Below are 19,602 nucleotides of genomic sequence, written 5' to 3'. Positions count from 1 at the left end.
AAAATACGAAGCACTAAAAACATTCAACATTTATCGCACAAAAGGACTTACGGTACATGATTATCTTTTAAAAGCGTGGATGTTACTGACAGCAAGGAAATTAAACTATCCATTCCGTGCTTCTCGTGGTTTCATTAACAAATTTACAAAAAAGAGCACAGGATTCGCTCACGAAGGATTACTCAATTTGTAACGAAGAAAGATGTTGAAAACGAAGGTGAATTACTTGATAATGCCCAAAATTTTGTGATTAAAATTAATAAAATAATACATGAGAAACCGTACAACAGTGAATGCATCTTTAATACTGATCCGTCTAGGTTTGAGTACGAAATGACCACTGGTAGAACTCTGTTAGAAATACGTAGGTGAGAAACATACCACAGCAGTCGTTCAGTCTTTGGCCTCAGTGTACCACGCATATACCATCCAAATTCACATTTCCCCACTACGGCTAGGCACATGTTTCCATGAGCCTAAAGGCGTGTTCGGACCCAAAATGAAACAACAGTTAGCTAGACAGACACCTTTCAACATTGTTATTAATGCGAGCAAATCAGGCAAACTCACTCGCGAACACGTCAAACGGTGGCTAAAAGACGTGTTTATTCCTGATGTGAAAGAGGATTCCCTGCTGTTGCTTGACTCGTGGAGTGGACAGACGAGTGAAAACGTGCGAGAATTGTTACATGAGAAAAACGTTCGTGTTGAAGTTATACCCCCAAAGACCACCAAATTTATTCAGCCTCTTGATGTATACTTTTTTCGGCAATATAAACTGGTAATTCGGAGACTTCAGGATTATTTTCGACATAAATTCATTGTTTCTGGTACACCGAACAAGTTATATGACAGAATTTTCATAATGAAAATGCATTCTGTTGTGTATCATCAATTTTGTGCGCCAGTCCTAAAGGACATGCTTGCATATGCATGACAAAAATGTGGGTACGTCACCAGAGCAATAGTTCATTTACAAATGCTCTGGAGACTATGCTGAAAGTAGAAAATAGTGTCTGTAGTTATGAAGATTGTGACGAAAGTGCATTTGTTAAGTGTTTGTACTGCTCCATGATGCTGTGTGCTAATCACTTCGTTATGGATCTCCATCATCACAACTGAAGAGCAAAAGGTCACTAGGTTAATATCTGCTTATGTGCACCAGTTTATATTATTTTTTGATAATTTATCTATTAATTTCTAATAACTTCAAGACATATCCTTGTAAAATCATATGTGCCGTTGCACCTAACTTATATTACATCATTTAAGTGATTATAATTAACAATCCCTTTGGTATTCTCTGCTCTTAAACATGTGTTTCATCGACCACCAGTCTATTCCATCGCACTTTGAAATAGGTATAATTTATTACAGTGCTGCTATTCCATTTTTCACTACAGGCATTTCAATTTAATTAATGATTTCTCTCACTAGGCTCAAGATCTTATTGATGTAGTGGTTATTGTAGATCAAGTGACTACTACTGCATTAGTTAAAACCCTGCAACTGCTCGCATGACCGAGTTCCATAACACAAATTTAACTTGCACAGTTTTTATATGTTCCTGTAGGCGAGAGAGCTCTTAACTCTGAACTGAAAACAGATATGTAAACATTGGTTACGGAAATGTATTCAGGAGTAAATTCCAATTATATTTGATATCCTACATGATCCCCTTGCCATTTATCATATTTGACCTCGATTCAATATGGCGCCTTTCAAGATGGCGATCATGCACTGGAAGTACTCCCACATATAGATGCCTTATCCCGGTTTACAATGTTGAAGTCAGATCTACCAAAAGCTTTTTCATTTTTATGCCAAAAGGATATTCTTGGACATTGCCTATTGGATTTCAAGATGGCGTCGGTGTAGCAGCTCAACGAAGCATTTGCGCATCGAGTGACTATTACTACGTTACTTAGCATCTCGAACTGAATCGTGTCACTAATTTTCATCACAATTCAACTGTCACGGTTTATGGACCTTCCTCGTAAGATGGGTAACTTCTTCACCCCGTTTAGAGCCACTAAATTTAAAAATACTGTACTTAGTTTTGGTCATTTTTCGTGGGTTAGTCCCGAAAATCTATAATTGTGCCAAAATTTCAACTTTCAACCGGAAATACCTGTTATTTATTTATTTCCGTGAGTGAGTGAGTTCATGTAGGCTTGTATTTACTTAGGATAAAAGCCGTTCAAAGAGAAACCAATAAATACGATTACTTTTCTTTTATTCGAAGAAGATTTCATACGATGTACGGCATTAATTGCGAAGTTTTGAAAGAAGAACTTGTCCCAGAAAATTATCTTTAAATAACAGAGATTTTAAAGATACACACAGTAAACAAATATAGCTTATTGAACTTACCGCTTTCATAAGTGTAACGCAGGGCAAAGTCAGAAGAAGTAGCACAGAAAAGTAGAGGATTATCGCCAAAGACACATTTAGTACATTAAAACTTGACACATTGTTTTTTCCGAGAAGAGTTGAAGCATAAAATAAGGTAAGCAGAATCTCACAGAATTTGTGCGCGATGCAGACTAGTAGTCTTAAACCGAAAGCAGAGTCCAATGAGTCCACCGCATCGCACAGGCAGTCGTATGTATTTCTCAGAAACTCTAGGTCATTCACAACTGAAGATGACACTACTTGTTGTTCAGTTTTGTTATTCTTTCGAATATCATTGTTCGCCCTTGTTTCTCTTCTTGGACACTTCACTGACAACTGTTTCTTTTGTAGAAGTTCGCAAAGTTGGACGTTCAACTCCCTAAACCTTCGTCCAAGTTCATCAGTGAAAGATGCAAACTGAAGTGCCACTATTAGTACAGGATAAGTGCCCATTAATAATATGCAAAGAATTATTTGCCAATCAGATGCCCGCTCTGCTATCTCGAAGATATCTTCAAACACAGCAAGTAATATGATAAATGCCATTCTCGCAATGTTTCTTCGGAACATTTTCCTGTAGACGCCTTCATTTGTTTTCCATTTTGTGTCCACATCATAAATTATATCGAACGTGCGGACCGTTTCTGAAGATTGCATTATAGATAATAACGTTATCAACAGCCCTTCCAAGATATATAGGAATAAAAACAAGAGGAATGTAGCCAGGTTCATGTTCAGTTCCATCGAAAAAGCTCTCGTTGTAATTGGTATAAAAGTTACCAATGAGCCACATAATTCCACAATCAATAAGAATATCGAGTAACATAACCATAAATATGATTTTGCAAAACGTTTTCCGAAACTGCTTTCAATGAAGGAAAGTGGGACAATACCCAAAAGTCTGCCGACATAAAATGGCGGATATATCGAGGAGAACAAATTGCGTACCTGGTCGTTTCTCTTATTCATTATTCACTAGTCCTGGTACAGAAACTGAATGACAAATGGTCTCTATAGGAAAATAAGTAATGGAAATGTTATCATGAATACATCTACTGAAGCAATTATTTCTTTTTGTTTTAGAAGTTACGAAAGTGGTAATAACAGTTTACACTCTAAATAAGATGGACTGATACGAATCATACTACCATTCGCTCTTCTTGCTTTATTGATTGATCTGTATCTAAAAAGCATTTCTATATTTGTTTTTAGTAGTGCATGCTAACTGAATCAATATCTAATATATCCCCACGAGGATAATTTCACGTCATATGACAGTGAAACTTGTGTATAAACCAAAATAGAAATAGCAATTAAATAACATTCCCATACAATGGCGAAACGTGCCTTTAAAATTTTGGTATATACAATACTACACACACATATTCATTCATACATACATATATATATATATATATATATATATATATATATATATATATATATATATATATATATATATATATATCGTGAGCACAGAAACAGTGCCTGATTTTAAATTGCCATATAATTAACATTTAATTGAATATTTACATGAAATTTTGTACAGAGCTCAGTAAACTCAAAGTATTTTCCCATCTATCTTTTCAGAACCCTAGTTCTGACCAGAGCAGCTAGAGGGTAGTAACATCGAAAATGGCGTTAACCCCACAGCAACGAAACTGGTGCGTTTTACAATTTGCAAAAACAAGCAGTTTTGTGAGACTGCAGCGTGATTTCAAACAACAATTTAATGCTGATCCACCTATACACAAATCCATTGTGAAGTGGCATAGAACGTTTATTGAAATGGGGTGCATTTGTGATCAAAGAAAAGGACATGCAGGGCGACGTCCAGTCTCCGAAGAAACTGTGGAGCACGTAAGAGCAGCCTTCGTACACAGCCCACAGAAGTCTACACGTAAAGCTAGCACAGAGTTGCAGATGCCTCAAACAATAGTAAACAAGATCTTACGCAAGCGTTTGCGGTGTTACCCGTACCGACTGCAGTTGATTCAGAAGTTATACTCACAAGATAAGGTAAAGCGCCGTGAGTTCTGTGAAACTATGCAAAATTTCATGGAGGACGACGAAAACTTTCTGACGAAGATCACTTTTAGCCATGAGGCGACATTTCACTTAAGTGGAAAGGCAAATAAACACAATGTAAAGATATGGGGAACCCAGAATCCTCATGCAACTGTAAATGTGGAACGTGACTCACCGAAAATCAATGTTTTTTGTGCAGTATCAGAGTGTCGGGTGCACGGTCCGTTCTTCTTTCAGGAACAAACAATTACAGGTGAAAGTTACTTAGCATTGCTACGTAACTGGTTGATTCCGCAACTTATTAATGCAGAGATAGACGACTTCGTTCTACAATAAGATGGAGCGCCGCCACACTGGCATCGTGCTGTACGCAGATTTCTAAACGAGAACCTCCGCAGATTTCTAAACGAGAACCTCCCAAACCGATGGGTAGGGCGCTCTGGAGTCAATGATCAAGTTCTTTGCAAGTGGCCTCCAAGATCACCTGACCTCACTGTTTGTGACTTCTTTCTGTGGGGATTTGTGAAGGACAAAGTGTATGCACCTCCACTACCCGCAACTCTGAACAATCTCCAAGAACGCATCAGTGATGCTGTCAACTCCATCACACCGGATATGCTTCACAACGTGTGGTTAGAGCTAGATTACCGCCTCAATATAATATTTCCCCCGTTACAGGTGGCGCGCACATCGAGTGTTCGTGATTTCAATTAATGCTACAAAAACTTTTTGAGTTTATGAATCACTGTTCAAAATTTTCAGTAAAATATTCCTTCGCATATTAAATTTTCACTAATTTGAAACCTGGGACTGTTTTGTTTCTGTGCTCACCCTGTATATATATATATATATATATATATATATATATATATATATATATATATATATATATATATATATAGAGAGAGAGAGAGAGAGAGAGAGAGAGAGAGAGAGAGAGAGTGAAACCTCTGAATAACGGACACCAATGGGACATGATTTTTTGTCCGTTACAGAGAGGTTACAGAAATTTAATTTCTCACAATAGTAATTGTATGCAGTAAATACATTATGTATGAGCGTAAATACGTAAAATTCAATATGAAAATACTCCATTTAGTACGTAGACCCTATTTGAATTACTGAGAGAGTTAAAGGAGAAATTCATTTCTGTTAAATATTATTATTGATGGGGAATGTGTTAATATATTCGTATACTGCAGAAAATAATGCGTGTATGGTTATTTTCTTAAGTACATGTCATCACCGTGTAAGCGTTTTTCATTTACGGTATTTTTGTTGCGGAAGAAACGTGTGTGTAGTGTGTTTGTGTACTGGCGCAGTATCTTCGTTGGCGGAATGGATGGAAAGGAAGTTATTGATAGTGCATATGTTTATTGACCCAGACTTGTTCCAGTATCATAACTAAGAGAAAAATGTTGTTTTTCCAAAAGAGTAAGAGAAGAAACATTGCTTGTTGAAAATGTTATTGAAAAACAAACAATGTTCGTTTTGTTATTTCTGAAATTATCGGGAAAGATGAAAGGCCCAGGGGAAAAAGGACTAAATTTGTTAGGGAATGAAAGATCTTTCTCATAGAATTCTTGGCCATACGACTGACTCTGCATGAGTGTTATTGTTTATTGAAGGTTTTCTAGGATTTCCACCAAAAAGCAGTTTATCGCGGGCAGAAGAAAGGATTTCAAGTTCAGCTTGAAGCTGTTCTGTTTGATAGTTAATCAGCTGTAGATTCATGATAGATACAATTGTGGGGAAAAGACTTTTCTGGCTACTGTTATATACCGCAGAACCGAGAATAATTCCTGTCCGTTATGAAGAGGTTATTGAACGTTTGGGGAATAAAAGGACTGTCCGCGTCCGTATCTGAAAGTGTACGTAAAAGAGAGGGTTTTGTTCCGTAAGAGAACATATATTTTGGCCGGGACGAAAAAATCTGTCCGTATTATAGAGGCGTCCGTTAAGGGAGGTTTCACTGTATATATGTATTAAAATCAAGTAATTATGAAATTTTGTACTTTATACTCAAAGAAAAGCAGTATATATATATTGGAAAAGAGCAAACAATATCGAAAACTCAAAACCTAAAAGTATGAATGATCAGTAGGGATGCGCACGAGTCAAGACATGTCTCGAATCTCGACTCGAATTCAAGTCGAGTTTCGAGTCGACACACACTTCATAAAATTCGAGGAGAGTCCAAACAAACATATTTCTCGACTCTCGAGTAAAGTTGTCGAAAAAGATTTTCATTTTGCACGACACGGTCCTTTCTTTAAACTCCCGCATAGCCTCCAGTTTGGGAACTTTTAACATGTTGTTTAAGGAACTTCCCCACAACTGTACCAAATTTCATGGCTACACGATTTATTTCTTCTGTTTTTCCTTTGCTTGGTTGTAAAGGGAGGGTTTTATGTATTTTATACATATTTTATTATTATTATTGTATTATAAATCATGATCATTGCATGGTCAAGTGCGAGACAAGGTATGATTAGTCTTAACTTCGCCATGTAAAATAAGACTAAATAAATAAAATAAAAAACAATATATTTTAATGGAATGAATACGTGTAAACTATTCGTTTTTTCTTTGTGCTTTTTATATTAACTTGGCGGAATTCGTTCTTTCTTTTCCAGCCAAATGAACAATTATGATATTATAATGCGCACCTTTACAATGAGTATATGTGTAGCCAGTGGCGTATTTACGATTTTGTTTCGGGGGGGCTTTGCTAACTTTCGGGGGGGTTGCCTGAAAATGTGAAAATTCTGCAAGGTATTTCATATACTTTACTATAGTAAGTAAGATTTCGGGGGTGGCTTAAGCCCGGAAGCCCCCCCTAAATACGCCACTCTGTCAGCTAATTTCGGTGTTCGATGATAGTAGAAGACATAATATGAGTGATAAATGAATCGAAGGCTCTTAACAATACCAGAATATTGTGCCTAGGTATGAATGGCAGCAGTTCTGTTTATGTAACTAATAAATGGTGTATTTCGTGATATGGTACTTGTTCGTTTACTGTAGCAAAGGTAAATCGATAATACATTTCTAGTTAATGCCATACAAAGTAGTTAAGACAATCTAGAGCAAGCGCATTATGTGTGCTATATTATGCTACGTGTCCGAAATGTACGGAAGTATCTTTGTGAAAGAAAAGTACCAAAACAGGCTTCTTCTAGCCACATTTATTACTACATGAAAGAGCACAACTTAAACTATTTTTCGATATGTCACCAACTTGTCCAAACCTTCCTCAAAGAAATATCCCACCAGCAGTGGCGTAGCACACTTTTGCGGGCCCCCCCGCAAAGTATAGAGAAGGGGCCCCACTTGTAAAGCCGACACAAGTAAGGTGGAAGTTCTACTTCTTTAAAACTTTATTCATCGCAAGACTTCGGGGCCCCTATACATCGGGGCCCCCCCGCACTGCGGGGGTTGCGGGGGCAGCTGCTACGCCACTGCCCACCAGTGAAGACAACCATAACTCCACAGCGTTTTTTTTTTTTTTTTTTTTGCGTCGTTGCACTTTCAAAGCGCTTACCGCCAAGCTCGTATTTCAGGTGCAGGGACAAGTGGTAATCGGACGGCGCGAAGTCAGGGCTATACGGCGGGTGGTCAAACTGCTCCCAACCGAGCAGTCGGATAACATAACGAATCTCACAGTCGGTAGGTTCAACAATTGTTTTAAACATTGTAAACGAGCACAGGACACAGTACACTCTCGACAACCGAACCGTATTGGCATCAGTGAAGAGGTAATGAACTAGTGAAACTAATGCGCTCGTGCGGAGAACCTCGACACGAGTTGAGACGAAACGGTGTACAGTTTTCGGACATGGACGGGATATTTCGTTGAGGAAAGTTTGGAGAAGTTGGTCACCTGCTCTGACAAGTGTTTGAACACTTGTGAAAGCTATGTCGAAAATTAGTTTCAGCTGTACTCTTTCATGTAAAAGTAAATTTGGCTTGAACAAACCAGTTTTAGTGGGTTTTCTTTTAACTAGTACTTACACTTCGGACACACCTCATACATATACTTGATAAAGGTCTATTTTGATATGGTTGTGATATGCATTAGTACACTGAAGTCCTGGATATTGAATTTTCACTATATATTTAGAGGATATTCGTTCTTAAGAACTTTTTAGAATAAAATTTTTCAAGTTCGAAAACTCTCAATTCGTACTAAAGAAGTAGGAATTCTTTACTATATTCTATGTACTTAAAAGAGAATGAACGAACACAGCAACAAGTTGTTTGAAGATTGTAAAAACGAACAAAGTTGCAAATACACAAATTGTCTCACTGTAAACAACGAAACCAAAATGAGATAGTGGGCGAGAGTAGTAGCCCCCTCCCAGTATGTCTAGTGGAGTCAGCAAAAATTTGAGAGGTATATTGGCCCGCATAACTCACCTGTATCCCGCGCCAAATTTTGGGAGCGGTTCCTAATTTTAGTGGTCAAAGTTCAAGGTCAATTTTTGACAGAAGGGTCAGTGCCCACGGCTATGGTTCAAGGGTATATAAAACCTCTTAGGATATCTTGACCCACCTTATTTTGATACCGTTTTTTTTCATAGCTATAAAATTACGGGAAAAAATATAAATTTCGGAGGTTTTTGATCTCTTTAACCACTTGCCTTATTAACCCGAGTATACTCGGAATCCTGTTATGTATAATATATTATTAACCCGAGTTTACTCGTAGGATCTGTAACAAAACTTTGCATTTTTCTGCGAACTCGAGTATACTTGCTACAAAGTTAACTCGGGATAATAATGTTAAGGTTTTTGTTAAAGGATTTATGACGTCATAGCACCGTCAATTATATATTTTGTTTCAAACGTTGTTAGTGAAATCAAGTGTACATTCCAAAAAGCAAATAAACAAATTTGTAAAATAGGTAAAATCTTTGTGACTAAAATATGTAAGGCAAGTGGTTAATGATGGTTTATTCCGTTATGAAATAGTATAGGGGTTCAGAACAGGAGTATATGGACGCTTCTCATCTCGATCCCTTTTATGGGTATGAAATTGCCAAAAAAATATATATATATAAATTTTGAAATTCCTGACCTAATGTAGTCCCTCTGATGACTCGTTTCCTTTTATGAGTATAAATTACTAAAAAAAAATATTTTTTTACCACTTTGATAATGGTTTATTAAGTCATGAAACGATATATTGGGGTCTAGGGCAGATGTATATTAAACACTCATCCTGACGGGTGATTTATAGGCTCACCATTAATTTTGAAAATTGCCATGGATAGTACTATAAGACCATGACATTACCTCGTTCTCTTTTATAACTATAAAATTGACGAAAATATAAATTAGGAAGATTTTTGACACGACCCACTCGTGAGAGTATTACTCCCGGAAGTACGTGCTTTTCGCGCACTAGAACGGAATTTTATTTCTCTCTTTGTAGGAAAAATTAACGCTATCAAATTCCTTTCCATTCTTATTGTAATTATCCCCGTACATTTTTCTTTTATTTACTTACCATGGCTGAATCGTGTTTTTATTGTTCTGAGCGAAGTGACTCGTCAGTACATACGTTTTAACATTGAGAGTCATATGTTCGAAGTCCGTTCAATGCACCACTAGTACGAACCAACATTGTCAATTGTATACATCATAGCTTCCATGCTATGCGACTAGATATACGGGGTCTTAGTACTCCGACGCAGTGATAGAGCGCTTACTTCTGTCACGTAGGTTCCCTGATTTGATACTATCTTCTTCCGCCAAGTGAGGTTTCTGGTGGACAAACACTGTGTTCATGGGGTCTCTCGGGGTTCTCTCGTTTTCTTACCACTTACAACATTCCGTTCTTAAGTTCCATCTCTTCATCAACGTCTGTCTTAGTTTTGGTGCATAATTGTGCGACTTCAAAACATATTGTCACTGACGCTATTCAACTTAATTATTAAACTTTGTCCGTAATTGTATTTTAAGTTTATTACTCTTCAAATGACTTTCAAAGAACAGTCAAAAGAAACGTTGGATGTTTCAAAACTCAATTGTGATTAATTAATAAATTCTTTATCTGTAAAATCTTCTGTAGGCCTATTCCGGTCTTTGAAATTGTTTCCAAAGCACTGAAGTCATCTACCTTCCACAAGTCATTGTGTACGTTCATGCATTGACAAATATGATGAAAGAAGTAGATTCATAGGTACACGTCCTTAGGATTTCACCACGAGTACAGGAAGTTCATGTCGAGTCGAGAATCAAAAACTATTACGCTTCCTAAGTCAAGAACAGTTGCGATGAAGTACTTAATAGCAAAACATCGTACTAGATACTACTAGATACTTCTGATGGATCTACTTGGATTGGATTCGTATTTTACAGTCATCTATATTTTACATCATAAGTCTAAGAAATGTACTCGCTTCATATTTATCAATGCCTAGTCATAAGTCAGTGCTTGGTAGAGTTTCAACAAACACGAAAAGACGTAAAATTACACGCACTAAAATAATTTCCCTCAAACCAGTATTCTTTCATTATTTTCACCATAAACAAGAAGCTGATGAATATCTATGTAAAAAATTATCGATGTCTACATTTCTAAGAAAAGTTGGTTATTGCTGTGGTTACGATACCTCTCGCGTACGTCCCGTTTTACGTTAATTATAGATGAAACATAACTTAACCACAATATGATATTCATGCCCTATTGATGGTGAAAGGAAAAATGTAATCTTTTCGAAAATTTGTAAGAAATTGTATACGAATTACACCGTTCATTCGGATGTAGTTTTGTGTCTCCGCGTGGCGTAATCGCTAAGGCACTCGCCTTCGATGCGAGTGGTCTCGGTTTCGATTCCCGATGGGGACACTTGGTCGATTCAGGCCAATCATCTTAAGTGAGGTTCCGTCTGGGTTTCCCTCATTCCCACCAGGCAAATACCGGGATGGTACTTAAGATAATGGTCCCAGGGCACTTCCTTTCTTCCTTCCCTTTTATCAGATAGTGTCCTCGCCAAGGGACGTCATCCCTCATATATGTGACGGGCTAATTTGCCTTAGATGCTGACAGCCTAGAAGTCTAATACCTAATTCTGATGTAGCTTTAAAATCTGTTTGAAAAAATTTCTTTAAAAAAAATAAACAAGTTAAAGAGATATTTTGTGTAAATCTGCCTTGAACTTACCTCTTTGTTAATTGAAACACAGTGTAACGTTAGAAGCAGAAGCACAAAGAAATATTGAATTATCGATAAAGACACTCCTATTGCATTATAACTTGAAACACTATTGGTTCCGACCAGCGTTGTAGCATAAAACAAAGTCAAAAGAATCTCACAGAATTTATGCGCGACACAGACTAACAGTCTTAAGCCGAAAGCAGTATTTAAAGTGTCCACAGCATCACACAGAAAGACGAATACGTTTCTCAGATGTTCGAGATCATTGGTAGGTGAGGATGATAACACTTCTTGAATTTTGTTATTCTTTCCATTATCATTGTTCACTTTTGTTTCATTTGTTGAACATATCACCGTCAACTGCTTGGATTGAAGGCCATCCACATAAGATTGATGCCTTTGTAGAACGTCCGAAATTTGGACCTTCAAATCCTTAAATCTTCGTCCAATTTCATCAGTAAAAGACGCAAACTGGAGTATCACCATGAGTACAGGATAAGTGCCCATTAAAAGTATGGAAAGAACTATCTGCCAATCAGATGAGTGTCCTACTATCTCGAAGATATCTTCAATTATTGCAAGTAATATGATAAATGTCATTCTAGCAATGTTTCTGTGGAACATTGTCGCATGTGAACTTTCATTTGTTTTCCATTTTGTGTCTAGATTATGAATTAAATCGAAGGTTTCCACTGTTTCTGAAGATTGTATAATAGACAACAATACTATCAACGTACCTTCCAAGATATATAAGAATAAAAACAAAAGATATGTGCTCTCCTCTACGTTGATTTCCATCTGAAGAGCAGTACTTACAATTGGTATAAATGTTATTAGTGAACCACATAATTCGATTACCATTAATGATATAGAATAAAATAACCATAAATGTGATTTTTCAAAATGTGTTCCCACACTGTTTCCCACGAAAGAAAACGGGGCCTATGTTTAGCAGAAGGGGTCCAGGTCTTTTCTCTAAAAAAATGTTACAGTTTTGGTAATTTCTGTTCATATTCGGTTAGTTAAGGGTAGGGTTGGTTAGTTTAAGTTAGGTTAGGCTAGTTTAGGTTACGTTAGGTTAGTTTAGTTTATGTTATATTAGTGTAGGACTCCCGCATAATTTTCCAAAAAATTATAGAATTTCGCTTATTTCTACTAATATTACGTTAGTTTAGGTTAGTTCAGGTTAGCTTACGTTAGTTTATGTTAGGCTAGGTTAGATTTGGTTACGTTATATTACGTCTAAGTACTTGCATCACTCATTTCTCCTGTAAATTTTGCGTTTTATACGTGCTTCTGGACCCCTTGTACTAAACATACCCCGAATACGGGGTAACGCCTAAGAGTCTGCCCACATAAAATGCTGGGCTTATAGAGAAAAACAAATCGCGTGTCTCTCTTTCAACCATCATTTACCAGGTCTGTTACGAAAGTGTAATAACGTTTCGGCGACGGCGTATTGATATTGTGAAGTACATCTTTTGAAGTAATTATTGATTACTCTGTTGAGTTTTTGAAAGCAGATAAAATAGTTAACATTCGAAATAACAAGGACTGGTACGAATCATAAATACCATTAAATGCCTTTCTTCTATTGACTGATCTGTATCTAAAAAGCATTTCTATGGCTTGGTTTGGTAACGCATTGTAACTGAATCAATAACTAAAGTTATTCTTCTGTAAATAATTCCATTTACAGCCAGAAGTATATATTTTATTAAAACAAAAAAAAAAAAATAATAATACAGCAATTGAATGAGACTTCCATATTGATATTCTTTCACATTGGACTACACACGAAAATCTTCATCAGATATCTTATATTGAACCATTTATTGTAGCCATTGAATTAAGTTAAGAATAGGACAAGAAAATTAGGAAAACCAAAACCGATCGAAAGATTGGCATCTTGGCCAATACGTATTTGGATTAAAGGTCACGAAATTTTTGAACGGCCTCTAAATCGAGTTTCCGTATTTTTTACGGAATAAACACATCATACTGACGAGGGAACATCTTATATTGATAGTAGCATTGCCCAATCAAACAATGTGCAATCGATAGAGGAATGAAGAAAAGTGAGAAATCCAAAGTTTTACCGGCCGACACCCAGAAACACAGGAGATATAGAGTATAGAAGGGTCTAGAATCATGTGAAGATAGCAATGCAAAATATACACTGACAGAGAAAGAACTTCAAAATGATTAAAGTAATCAGGAACCGGTTTTCGGGTCTGAACGGATCCGGTTTTTCGGATCCAAGTCTAGAACCGGTTCTTCGGATCCAGGCCTGGAACCGGTTTCGGAAACGGTTCTGAAAACCGGATCTGGAAGTCTGATGAAGACACAGTTATTGTGTTGAAACTGTTACGTGATACTGTTTTTTTTTTTTTTTTTTTTTAGATATTATCACATAGCCTTGCTCAGTTTGTTATTATAAATCATGTTATCATGTTTTCCACATAATTCGTTGTAGATAGAGTATATTCTCCAGAATTGTGACTTTAGCATTAAGTTGGTCCTTGCTCCTAGCATTTGTGCAATACAAAAGACTTTCATTATTACTTCTAGCTCTAATTGAGGGAACTGGAAGTTTAACATTTTCGTTTTTTTGTCAAATTTTCCCTAGTTTGTTGAGTGCTCAATTTCTATGACAGAAGTTACGTCATAAAATTAATTTAACTATATTGTAAAATTATCTCAGTTTATGTAAAGTAGAGCAATTACTGTACACGGGAATTTGGACTTTCCCTTCACCTTTTATTATAAAAAGATCCACTTATATACAAATGCATACAATAACTAGTACCTCTAATACTTCGGGTAAGATTATGGAAAGGAATCCAATTACCAAGTGTCTTAGGGCTTTTGTAAGTGAGGTTCCTCTTGGTGACCGGGCGTCGTGAGAGGGATTAAACTTGTGTGATTAGATGTCTACCGGGCGTCGTGAGAGAAAGGGAACCCAATGGCCGGACGCCTTAGGGCTTTAGGTGGTTTGATCAACCTGGATAGATTGATGCTTGTTGATGCGTGCTCCTCTCTTTTATCCTGAAGTGTCGGCTGCCCTCGGTGATCTTCGTCTTCCCGACTGCTGGCGAATTTGGGCGACTCCTCTTCGAGTCCGTCGTCTGCGTTGTTTTTGTTTACTATTAACACATGTAATTTACAGATGGTTATCGCATGTTATGGAGACAAGCGGAACCTTACAATATTAAAGGAAGTACCAACACATTTCTTTTATAGATTTGTATTTTGATTCTAGTTTTTGGATCAAAAGATCCAATATATTTCGATCAAAATTTTTCTTGTACGCCTTATATGTGGGGAACTACATACAGTGTAGATAAACTCAAATAGTGCTTATTACGTAGAAAATACGAAAACTCGATTTAGGGGCCGTTCAAAAAAATTGTGGCCCCTTATCCAAAATCTAATTATTGGCCAAGATCGCAGTGTTTTGATCCATATTTTAGGTTTTATAAAATACATGTTTACTTTTCCGTCACTTTTTTAAAACCAATATGTATATATACCTAACCAACAATAGGTACAGATTATGCTGTTTGAAGAAACAGATAGACACAAAAACACATACAGAAACTCTTGCTATTACTGTATAATGATACATTTCTGAAGAACAAAGAACTTAAGTATTTATATTGGTTAATCAATCAGCACGAGAGTTCCACCGATTTTCAAATTTTATAGGAAAAATCCCTTTCTTCCTTTTAGCTAAATTTACCTATGAAATTTCCTTAGATTACGTAAATTTCCCTCAAACTACGAACATTACTACACATTTTTATAAGGAATATATATTAAAATTGTCTGTCAGCGAGCTAGAGTTTTCAAGTGAGAGATAAATTCCAGTCACTTTGTATATTACGTATCTAAGAAATTATTAATGATTTTTTTTAAAAAAAAAAGAATATTAGCAATAATTTTGTTGCCATTGATTCCTAATTACAGCAATATATTCCAACTTAGAACGTGAGTAATAAATGTTTATGAATGTTGCAATATTTTTAAATCCCTTCCCACTTCTAATTATTATCAACTACCCATTCTTCACATGGGGGCTGTATTTGGAAGTGAACGCCTGTGGGAGTATCACAATTCATTTCAATGACCGCGAAAACTATGTATTTGACACTAATATCGGTCATTTTGGGCTAATTTTAAATGTCTTGGTACCCCCCCTGCCGATCCCCGACCCGCATACAATGATAGCGGAATTTGCAAGTCATCGCTAATGGAAGTGTCACCATTGATATCAGCGACCGCGAAAACTATGGATTTGACACTAATATCGATCATTTTAGATTACTGTTACATGTTTCGGTATCCCCCCCCCCGGTGACCCTCGGCCTGCAACCGAATAGAGTGAATTTGGAAGTTAAAGCGACTGGAGTTTCACCATTGATCTCAGCGACCACGAAAACTATGAATTCAGCATTAATATCGGTTATTTTCTACTACTTTTACTTGTCCCGGTAAACGTCCCTCTGATACCGTCCCTGACTCGAATTTTGACAAAAAAAAAAACAAGGTATTCGTGACCAAAATTTATTAACTTTCGGTGAACTTGTCTGGTCCCCAGGCCTGTCCCGGTAAACTCCCCCTCTGAGGTCCCCTGGTTTGAAATTTTAAAAAAGGCGCTTCATCTTGATCTGGGGCCTGGTCCAAGGTACCCCTGGCCAAAATTAGGTAACTCTCGGTCCACTCTTCTGGTTCCCAGGCCGCACACAGACAGATTGACAAACAAACAAACTCTTTATTTTATTGATATTAGAAGATAGAAGAATCTAATACAGCAGACTCACGAGTATCCCGCTCGCGACTATCCGGCCCAGTGTTGCCAGACCGATCAGTAGGAAAAGCAAAGACTCGAAGATTTAAAAAAAAAAAAAAAAACAGGAGAAAACAGTAGACACATAAAGCGGCGGCATTTGAGTTCAAATCCAGGGATAGAAAAAAATTGCCATTATTAAGGGGACAGTGGTCAAAACAAGCAGTCCAGAATTCATCATTACTTCCATTTCAAAATAAAACAATACATGCAAACATAAATTTGAATTGTAATTACTTCAAAATGTTTCATACACAAAATGTTTTCCAATGATAAGGTAATCTTTTGGAGATAGAAAGACCCTCATGCCCCCTTTAGATATATTAATAATGTTTGATACACACGTGTGTGAAGTAAGACGTAGTATGATACAGTCACACGTAAACGTAACATAAGACTATGTTTTGCTGACGATCGTGGAGAGGTGATCTAAGCTACTTTTCCAACCAGGGGTAAAAGTGGTTCTGAAAAGATAGGGTGACTCACCATCCCTTGTGCCTATCTTTGCCTATTATATTTTTTTTTAAGAAATGGGGGGACGGTATAGATATTTTTTGGAATTGGAGTAACGACGTCCAAGCACTTCCAACCCAAGTACCAATCTAAACAGCACGTACTCGTAAATCTTACAGTAAGAAATAAAGAACGCCTACCATCATGCATTTAGAAGATGACGTACAGTAATATCCTTGTATTCATATCATACTAGCAGCGTTCAGCCCGCTTCGCTGCGGTCACCCCGGAACGCAATAAACTTTGTTACTTAGATAATTTTTACTTTTTCGCTTTCAAGTGATATGATAAAAACCATAGGAGATTGCAGTAAATGTTAACATTATATCGCCTGTCATTTATGTTAACCCGCCCCGCTTCGCTGCGGTCACCCCGGAACGCAATAAACTTTGTTACTTAGATAATTTTTACTTTTTCGCTTTCAAGTGATATGATAAAAACCATTATAACGCCTGTCATTTATGTTAACCCGCCGAGTGACACGGTCATGCGGGTTGCATATAAATACGTTTATTTTTATACCTATGATGAACTAACAAAGGATTTGTACGTAATGGACACCTGAATGGTCAATTATCTCAAGACACTGGTAATTGAAAATTAAAGTGATATGATAAAAACCATCTAGGGTCCAAATCCTAATAACCCCCCAAAAATAAAAGAAATTGGTTCAGCCGTATTAGCGTGATGAGCGGACAAAGGATTTGTACGTTCTCTTTTATATATATAGATAGATACAGCAAAGCCCAATAACTATATGCTCTACAGAGCTTTGTGGATGCATACAGAAAAATTACCTCTTTTTATATAAGGAAAAAATGAAAATTCAATATTAATAATAATATATTTCTTTAACTTCTCGAAATAAGGAAAAAGCAGAAGATTGTTCACTTTTAATTTTCTTTCGCAGTAAATCTGTAGAACGTAGAGAAAGCAGGAGATCTCCTGCAAAATCAGTAGCTCTGGCAACACTGATCCCTTCTAGTTTTCTTTTATCGTAATTAAATGAGGTATGCAAGGCGTTGCATTGGCAACATGGCCAAGGCATTGGAAGCAGGCGTCTGCTACGACCCTCCTACGTGTCGTGTCCAAATACAAGTTGTAACTGGAAAAGAGCAGCGTTCTACTCCTTGTTCATTGTTTCGTCAATGTGTAACGTACCACAATACAGTACGCTTGCCGCTGTTCCTGATTATAACTGTACAATACGTACAGTAATGAATTCGTAAATTGTAGACTGAATATAAAATCCGTGCTAAGTGCCAAATATGAGAAATTTTGATTTAATGTAAAAAATGTGTCCTATGTGCCTAACACTACTCAGTGAAAAGCTGACTATCTAGCATTCACTGTGGAAATAGTTCAAATAATCCCCAGAAAAATGCACGTGTCCATAAGTTCCATCAGTTCTGAAGTAACATCTGGGCTGTTTACTCAATATTCTCGTTTTGGCGCCTAGCACAGATTTTATATTCAGTCTACAATTGTTCTTGGGGTATGCTTAATGTTTCTTTTCTTAAGTGTACTACAATTAAGATCTGAAAATGAGTAATAAAAAGTTGTGGTGACTATGGAGGAGACTATTCATAGAACTCCGGCTTATTCGGCCTGCCCTTCCGCCGCATTATGCCGGATACTCGTGAATGTACTGTATATAAAAAGCATCATGAGTAACATTTTTGATGTTAGTATTAAGTTAGTTTCGGGCCCAATGTATCACTAGGTGTTTTTAATTGTATTAGATTTGCTTAAACTTATAGTCGTATTTAAGGATGTTTTTGTTTCTGCAGAAGGATAAAACGTTACATTTGTTTAAGTTTACTCCAACTATACTTTACTCCAAGTTTACTCCAACTGACTGAATAGCAGTTTACAATAATCTCTAAGGCATCCTGTAAATTAAGGCATGGTGTAAATTAAGGCAATCACTGAGGATTTTATCTTGTTGTATATTTTGAGGGTATGTGATCCAAAGGATCATTGATGAATAATAGAAATACAAATCAAATTTGGGTGCCATTTTTCACTTTCCTTCCCCCGTCCCTCCTGAGAATAGGTTCACTAAATTTGCAAAAGTCATACATTTTCTGAATCTTTGTTGTATTATCCGTATCCTGCTTCTTGTTACACTCGGTCGAAAAAGTAAGTTAGTTTCTTACGGCTAGCCATCCTGAATGAGATTTTCGTCATTCGCACCAGGCAAATGCCGTTATGTTACCTAACATATAGGTCACAGGCCGCTTCCTTGCCCCCATTTCTTTCTTCCTTCCAATTCCCCGGGTATTGTGATCTCATTCCTTATACATGACGGGTTAACACAACCATAGATGCCGAAAGCCCAGAAATATAATTCCTAATGGCCATAGATGCTGAAAGCCCAGAAATATAATTCCTAATAGCTATAGAAGTCGAAAGCTCACAAACCTAATTCTTAATGGCCATAGATGCCGAAAGCCCAGAAACCTAATTTCTAATGGCAATAGATGCCGAAAGCTCACAAACCTAATTCTTAATGGCCATAGATGCCGAAAGCCCAGAAGCCTAATTCCTAATGGTCATAGATGCCGAAAGCTCAGAAATCTAATTTCTAATGGCAAGAGATGCCGAAAGCTCAGAAACCTAATTCCTAATTGCCATGGATGCCGAAAGCCCA

This window comes from Thermobia domestica, chromosome 4, assembly GCF_964235325.1.
Source record: "Thermobia domestica chromosome 4, izTheDome1.hap1.1, whole genome shotgun sequence".
Lineage (NCBI taxonomy): Eukaryota > Metazoa > Arthropoda > Insecta > Zygentoma > Lepismatidae > Thermobia > Thermobia domestica.
Note: the sequence above shows the minus strand (reverse complement) of the source record.